General features: G+C 49.2%; 1 protein-coding gene across 1 annotated transcript in view; it reads right to left on the bottom strand.

The window, feature by feature from the left end:
- Window positions 1–1,286: 1,286 nt before the first annotated feature.
- Window positions 1,287–8,857, bottom strand: part of LOC109903468 (poliovirus receptor-like) — a 121,258-nt gene continuing 113,687 nt past the window's right edge. Inside the window, exon 8 of the transcript XR_004202770.1 lies at window positions 1,287–1,391. The gene's annotated coding sequence lies outside the window, so the exon portion shown is untranslated. The remainder of the gene's footprint in view (window positions 1,392–8,857) is intronic.

The raw sequence follows: 8,857 nt of genomic DNA, 5'->3' as shown, positions 1-8,857 counted from the left end.
GTTGGGGGCGTACAGGGGCGGGACTTCGTTCACCATGGGTTCATCCCAGCCAGAGGGGGTGCCAGCGTAGCGCAACTCCTCCGCATCACGATTGTATTCATCATCACTGTATGCATCCAAGTCCTGGTGGGAAAGATAACCATATAAAATAATCTAAAAATAAGGCGAACCAATGCAGTCTTCATAGTATTCTAGTGACCCTTGCATTAGCGAACAAACTGACAGAGCAACTCCCTTTGAGAGTCTTGACCCCAGGTCTTCTAGCCAATGGACAAACTTGCTAACCACTGCTCCAATAGGGTTAAATCACGGGAGGAAATTGCAACTAGCTTACTAGCTTACCAAGGCAATGGTTTCTACAGTATTAAAAACACATGTTTCCATCTATAGCATGTTCAGTATATCAGCTTCTATCCACATAGCAGCCCTCCACACCCTTCAGTTTCCTACACGTTCTCATGTTTGTGTTCTGGTAAATAGGGCAATCATGTTGAGTAACTGATGAATTAATGATCATAAGTAGATGTTAAATTATTGATTTCTTTTTGTTTCATGAATCCTTTACCAGGATGTATTATAAATGATGTAGATAATAAACAAAGAGTTGGGTTGAGGCACTTTATAAGCCAAAGCTACAGAGCTTAATGTATACTGATAGGAAATCACAGGCCAGGTGGAAGCAATATCAAGGAGGCCAGCTGGGAATTTGCTTTCAACCATCCAGGTCTATTTATGTCTGAAGATTGAGAAAACAATTCAGGAGAGAAGGACTATTGAGAGATGCACCCCATGTATGGCTGTGTTCTTACCGTGCTGGGCTCGGCATCCTGCGGAGCGTAGTACAGGTGGTCCACGGATCCATCCTTGCTCTCCACAGGGTCTCGACTGGTGTTCAGCTGCAGATGCACGCACACACACACACACACACAGGATTATTCTCATCCTCATAAAACCTATTTCAGATGGACACTTTCATAATCTACATAATCTTTTAACAATGTTGATTAAAAAAAACATGTGGTATTGTAAAATACAAATTGAGGGGCCATGTAGAGATATATAAACATCTCCCATCACAGCAAGTCTAAAAGTTATGGCTGGCCAGCATCCCTCACCCTATCAGTAGAGCTGCTGATGGTGGTGGTCTGCTGCTTGTTAGGGGGAGGGGGCTTGTACTTGGGTGGACCACTGAGAAAGGAGGGAATCAAAACAAACAGTAAGGATGATCACTTAGTATGAGTGACAGTTACAAACTCACTCTCCATTGTGCTGGTTGCTTTTTTTGCGGACCAAGACCACAACACTCCCAATAACAGCCAGCAGCAGAACCACCCCAATGAGCCCTCCTATAACACCGCTTGTAGTGGGACCCTTCACTGGCAGTCGAGTACCTGCAGAGAGAGACAGGGAGAGATGAGAGAAAAAGTGAGATAGGAAGGAAGACAAAGAATAGAAGGGAGGTTTAAGGGGATAAGTACAAAGAGAGAGAGAGATAACATTAACAACAGAGTAGTGATAGCATTCCCATGCTGGAGTAGTCCCACATGCACAGGAATATCTCTACAGTGCATTTCAATACATATCGTTTCATTTGTGGTGAAAGGTTCTGAAAGCGGAATTCAAAATGTAATCCCCAAGTAATGAAGTAGGCTAATTACAGTCAATGGTGTGTGTGTGAGACAAGAGGTGCAAATAAACTGTCTGTGGATGCGAGAGGTATAGAGGTGTGTACGTGTGTGAGAGAGCAAGCAGAGATGCAGAGAAAGTGTGCGTCTGCCTTTACAGAAGAAAGGTCTACATTAGTGTAGACTACAGTCACATGGATTGTCTGCCTCCCCGAGGTAGTGACTGTAGTACCTTCCTCTAATGAACCATGACCACTAGTACCAATACTAACAATAGGATTATACACAAGACAGGAGTACACAAACACACAGTGTGACCCATCTCATTATTCTCCCCATCATTGCACAGGGGATTATGCTAATGAGGGAGTGTTAAATGGCAATGAGGAGCTCAGCTAATTGGAGGAGAGTTACACAGGGAAAGTAATTGGTTGTCCCCTGATTGAATGTTGTTAGGCTTATAATTATGGCTGTGGTACTGATGACCTTATAGCAACGCTCTGTAACGTAAACAATGGAGCATCCAATGACCTTTTCGCATGTAAAAAGCAGTTGTTTTCAATTAGACCACAACATGTAAATAAAATACAAACGCTTTGGTTTCCCACTAAAACTAAACGAAACAGTCAATAATAAATTACAATTTCTTAAAATGATCTCAAGAGTAGTTTATCCTGACATTTATAAAGTCATTATTGTTCAGAACATGGCATGTTTAATGTGTCTAGTTTAATAGGTCTTATGAGACAGAAAGATTTACAACATGGCAGTAGTCCAATTTTAGGACTTATAAGGGAGTGTTACTAAGTGATTCGGGTGTAATACAGCCTGTTGTCCACATGGCGGTGCTGTGTCTCCATAACACCGGCTCTGAAGTACTAATAATCTTCACTACCTCTGTTCCATCCTCCCTTTGCTCTTCATCACTCCCGTGGTCATCAACTTTGTATCTGGCTATATCCATGCTCCATTTTTGTATATAGTGCTTTCTTGCTCCATCTTAACCATCCCTATCTTTTTTTTTATCCTCACTTGTCCTCCAATCCCCCCCTTCCCTGATACATGGGCAAATATTGTACTATAAATTGTGCCTTCCTGTATTATACCGATGCTAAAATGTTTATTCTATTCTACTGAGCCATTTACTTTATGTTCCTATTCTTATATTTTATTTCTTATTGTTGTTGCATTGTCAAGAAAGAACCTGCAAGTAACAATTTAGTTGGACGATGTACAGCATAACATGTGTTACCTGTACATACCATGTGTTACCTGTACATACGACTAATAAAACCTGAAACTTTTCCTCCCTCTCTCCATAAAACTCTATAGTCCAAAGTGATTTCCTCCCTCACCTCCTTTCCTTTTCACTGATAGTGAATAAACTGGGCTGGTGACAGCTTTATCTGGTAAGCATAATTTATTAGGGTACTTTCTTTTCAGATCAGTTCAGATAAAGGAGAGGATGCCACTTTAGAGTATTGAGATGCAGCCGCTGTCTGAGTGACTCCAGCAGTGGTGAATAGAGATCATGCCCTCTGTATCTGTGGTGGATGCCAGCCATGTCTCATTCTAATGAAATCTCCCAGACAGCCCGAGCATGCCCGCTGTCTCTCTTAGCTGGCGCCGTGCTCCCCTGCCCTCCGACAAGGACGGGCTGGGCTCCTTGAATGTGCACGCGCGCACACACATACACACACAAAGCAGAGTCCAGATGGCAGGGCCAACTTGTATACTATCCAATATCCCAGTCACTCACACCAACATTTATACACACCCACAATTCTCTTTTCACCCATACCCACTCAAACCCCATACCCTTCATTCGTTTCTCTCTCTCTCTCTCTCTCTCTCTCTCTCTCTCTCTCTCTCTCTCTCTCTCTCTCTCTCTCTCTCTCTCTCTCTCTCTCTCTCTCTCTCTCTCTGCGGCCTGCCCGCCTGCCTCTCTCCGTGCGGCCCGCCCGCCCGCCCGCCTCTCTCCGTGCGGCCCGCCCGCCCGCCTCTCTCCGTGCGGCCCGCCCGCCCGCCTCTCTCCGTGCGGCCCGCCCGCCCGCCTCTCTTGGTGCGGCCCGCCCGCCTCTCTCGGTGCGGCCCGCCCGCCTGCCTCTCTCGGTGCGGCCTGCCCGCCCGCCTCTCTCGGTGCGGCCCGCCCGCCCGCCTGCCTCTCTCGGTGCGGCCCGCCCGCCTGCCTCTCTCGGTGCGGCCTGCCCGCCCGCCTCTCTCGGTGCGGCCTGCCCGCCCGCCTGCCTCTCTCGGTGCGGCCCGCCCGCCCGCCTGCCTCTCTCTCTCGCCGTGGGGCCTGCCCGCCCACCCGCCTGCCTCTCTCGGTGCGGCCTGCCCGCCCGCCTGCCTCTCTCGGTGCGGCCTGCCCGCCCGCCTGCCTCTCTCGGGGCGGCCTGCCTGCCCGCCCGCCTACCTGCCTCTCTCCGTGCGGCCCGCCCGCCTGCCTGCCTCTCTCGGTGCGGCCTGCCCGCCCGCCTCTCTTGGTTCGGCCCGCCCGCCTGCCTCTCTCGGTGCGGCCTGCCCGCCCGCCTCTCTTGGTGCGGCCCGCCCGCCTGCCTCTCTCGGTGAGGCCTGCCCGCCCGCCTGCCTGCCTCTCTCCGTGCGGCCCGCCCGCCTCTCTCGGTGCGGCCTGCCCGCCCGCCTCTCTTGGTGCGGCCCGCCCGCCCGCCTCTCTCGGTGCGGCCCGCCCGCCCGCCTCTCTCGGTGCGGCCCGCCCGCCTGCCTCTCTCCGTGCGGCCCGCCCGCCCGCCTGCCTCTCTCCGTGCGGCCCGCCCGCCCGCCTGCCTCTCTCCGTGCGGCCCGCCCGCCCGCCTGCCTCTCTCCGTGCGGCCCGCCCGCCTGCCTCTCTCCGTGCGGCCCGCCCGCCTGCCTGCCTCTCTCCGTGATACAGGTCTACCTCTTAACATGCTTCCCCAGCCTACAGGCCCATATGACTCATGTGACCTCGGCTGGCTGAGCTGGCCTAGCTGCACTTATCCCTGCCTCTCCCCTCTCCCATCCTGCTGCCTTCGTTTGGGAAACGCTCGTTTATCTCTCCTTAATATGGCAGCTCAAATCTGTAGCGTCTCCAGCTCTGCATCTTTAATCTCCTAATGAGCAGAGATAAGCCTGTTTTATTACCCTCCCTGACCTCACACACACACACACACACACACACACACACACACACACACACACACACATCTCCGCTCCCAGAGCTACACATTTATTATACCTCAGCTATAAAAGTCATTGACCCAAACAGATTAAAGGGTCATTCATCATTGGCCAAACAATCCAATTGTTGCTGATCATAAAATCCATCTGTATTGTTTTTTTGTTGACTTTTTAAGTTTGAGCATCAACGGATACATGAGACAAACACGGTTCCATTGACCCCAGATGATGGGGTTACAGATTAGGTCTAGACGGATTGATCAGCACTGATAGAGATGAGGATGAGGATGAAGAGGGAGCTGAAGTAATCCCATTGCTCAGTCAGGGAGAGGAGAAGTCTAGCCCTTAGATCCTAAAGGCTTAACAGTGTTACATTACCAACATCCATTCAGCCCAACACACACACCTCGCTCCCTAGCGACCCTGTATCCTGGTAACCAGGCGCCGCATACATAATCACACATATTGGAGGTGTACGGGGGGGGGGGGGTAGATAAGGACAAGGGCATACAGTGATAGAAGAGAGGACGAATGGGAGAGACGGGGTGATTGAGAGGAATTCAGATCACTTTGGGAACTGCCTCTTCAAGTATGCTCGTCTTATATTACTGCTGCTAACAATAAAACACACTACACAATATAACCACCACCACCACATGGACTACTGTTGGCTGCCTGCCTGGGCCTGGTGCTGTACTGAAGCTCTAGTCTGTCAGACAGGCCCAGTATTCATCTAGGGTGACTCCAGAGCTGGCCCCATGCATTTACACTGTCTGAGATTAAACGGATGTCAGGGACACCAAGCCTGTGTCTGTGTATGTGTGTGAGTGTGTAACAGCAGGAAAGACCGTGTGTATGCATACAATTGCGTGTGGGTGTGTGAGTGTTTGACGTTGATCTCCCCCTCTCTCTGCAGGGAGAGTGTGCTCCCTGCCATGGTGAATTAAGGCACCGACAGGCGCCCTGGGAGAAGGCAGGATATCTCTCTCTCTCCCTCATACCCTCTCTCTCTGACAAGGTCGCGGCTCCCCTCTCGCTGTCTCTGCGTCAATATTTACAGTCCACTTTACACTGGCACAGCGGTGGCTGGGTCCAGTCGGCCTGCTGCATTAGCCAAATGTATCTGTCCAGTCCGGATGAGAAGGACCAAAAGGGGTAGGAATAGGACTAGGCAGGCTGTAGTAGTCCAAAGGCAACACACACCAACCCACAACCACACCAAATAACTGTTCATCCCAGCAACAGAGAGAACACACACACACACACACACACACACACACACACACACACCAACCCACAACCACACCAAATACCTGTTCATCCCAGCAACAGAGAGAACACACACAGGTTGCAGCTGGCAGGTCCATAACAAGGCATGCACACACACACACACACACACACAGTCCAGACCGGATAACTAGGAGTTGTACTATAAGAACCCAGGTCACCTCAGTTAGCTAGTGTGTCACAATGTGAACTGTCCCTAACCTCCCCCTCCTTCCCTGGGGCCTGGTCTGTCACCCATTGGTCTGTTTACCTGCCCTGTGACCTTCTGCCTGGGAGAACATCCACTTCATTAACTACTGGAGCACTACTTCGCCATGCACAGAGGGATCCCAGCCCAGAGCGCAGCCTCCTACTGAGAGGGGATTGAGGTGAGGAAAATGAACATTTCCACTACGGTTTCCTCTACTAACACATAAAAAGAGATGTTCTGAAATGGAATCTGTGCTGGTCTCAGGTTAGGCTGTTAGGTCAAAACAATAGAGGAGGATGCCTTGCTAGAATGTAATATCACTTATAGCTATATTTGTTCAATGTCAGTAGAGATGGAGGAAAGAGAGATGACTTCAGACTACTGAGATGTATCCTCTCGGCCACAGCAGGCGGCTAATTGGGGGCTGCCTCCAGTAGACTACCTCGAATAAGAGACTGATTAACAGAACGGGGAGCCGTAATGGCCCCGCTCTCCAGTTGCATTCTCTCCCCTTTTCATCCAATGCCCCTCAAGAGAATCTGCACAGCCAGAACGGCACAGGCCCGGCTCTAGCTCTGCATTCAGATTTAAACTCTCATTAAGACAATTCTCCTCTGCCATGGTAAACTATTGGGCATATAAACAATGGAATAGAATAGGCAATGGGGGTAAGAATTTGTATGTCGAAAAAAAAGGACTTTGTCATTATGTGGCAAACTACCGTGACTAGGTTTAGTTTGTTGTTGATTATGCAGGGTTACAGCGCAAGTAACATACACATTCAAGTATGCACACGTTATTTGCATGGACATCTAAATGGGCCTGTGGGCACATATTGTATACATACTGTATTCCCTGGGAGGTGTTCGAGGTTGTGGGAGCCTTGTGCTGATCATACATGGAAGTCACAGGAGGTTGGTGGCACCTTCATTGGGGAGAGCAGGCTTGTGGTAATGACTGGAGTGGAATCAGTGGAATGGTATCAAACACATGGTCTTCCGTTGTTTGATGCCATTCCATTTGCTCCGTTCCGGCCATTATTATGAGCCCCCTCAGCACCATTATTATGAGCCCCCTCAGCACCATTATTATGAGCCCCCTCAGCACCATTATTATGAGCCCCCTCAGCAGCCTCCTGTGATGGAACTCATTACCACATACTATGGTGTTGCTATAGATGTGCTCTTCACAGCGTCTGTCCTTAACACTAACATTACACATAGCACACTACAAATGCATGCACACATTTAGTGTTACAAAAACACAATCATACAGGCTCACACACTGTCAAGCACACACAATGTATGCATATGGATGCTAATATTCACATTTACACATGCACACCCACCCCCGCATGTCACAGATGAAGAATATCCAACTGCTGTACATGCATCAAAAGGCCTTACCGACAACATCCTCCAGACAGACAACCCCATGGCCATATAATGATCCTTCATACAGCATCTAACACACTGCATCAAGTCTGTCTCTCTCAGATAATCATTTTTATGTCACAATTCATCGGAATCTCAATATACAGTTAGCTATATTGTGCTCCTCCATCTCTCCCACCTCTCAGTGTGTGTGTGTGTGTGTGTGTGTGTGTGTGTGTGTGTGTGTGTGTGTGTGTGTGTGTGGTGTCAGAGATAGACAGTTCAATAGCAATAGCAAAGTATAAAGTGGGTGAGTGGACATAAATACATTGCAGTGGGCGAGGAGCACAGTGTGTGATAGGTAGCAGTGAAGGACACTTGGTGCAGTGTGGAACAGCAGGCCAGCCCTGCGTGAAAGACATGACACAAACACTGGCTGCGCGTTACAATGACGCTCAACATGACAGTCAACACAATACAGAAAGACACACATACACTGAGTGTACAAAACATTAGGAACACCCGCTCTTTCCATGACAGACCGACCAGCTGAATCCAGGTGAAATCGGTGGTCACTTATTGAAATCGCGCAGATGAAGTGGAGGAGACCGGTTATAGAAGGACTTTAAAGCCTCGAGACATGTGTCATTCAGAGGGTGAATGAGCAAGACAAAATATTAAAGTGCCTTTTAACGGAGTACGGTAGTGGGTGCCAGGTGCACCGGTTTAAGTGTGTCAAACTGCAACACTGCTGGTTGTTTTTCACATTATAATCATTGTACTGTAGACACTAGTCAGTGTGTGTGAGTGCATGCCAATCAATTTAAGTGTTCACACTAAGTCATTGTGTGTGTGTGTGTGTGTGTGTGTGTGTGTGTGTGTGTGTGTGTGTGTGTGTGTGTGTGTGTGTGTGTGTGTGTGTGTGTGTACAGTAACACAGTACAATCCTCATTGTAAGTGCTTATGTACACACACACACACACGTCATTCAGAGCGGTGTTGATGAGAGTCATATCAGTGTTCCCTGAGGAGACACTACACTAGCCCTTAAAACACCCAGCACAGCACAGGCCTCTACATATTTAATACAGAGCTCAGAGGACAGAAGAGTGGAAGAAGGGAGAAGAGGGAGAGAGGATTGATTTCTTGCCAGCTTTACACCAGTCCAATCCTCCTGAAGTAGTTAGTGTGTGTGTACGCTTCTGCACAAGTGTGTGTCAGAC

This window comes from Oncorhynchus kisutch, linkage group LG2 (assembly GCF_002021735.2).
Source record: "Oncorhynchus kisutch isolate 150728-3 linkage group LG2, Okis_V2, whole genome shotgun sequence".
Taxonomy (NCBI): Eukaryota; Metazoa; Chordata; class Actinopteri; order Salmoniformes; family Salmonidae; genus Oncorhynchus; species Oncorhynchus kisutch.
This window is presented reverse-complemented; position numbering and strand designations above follow the sequence as displayed.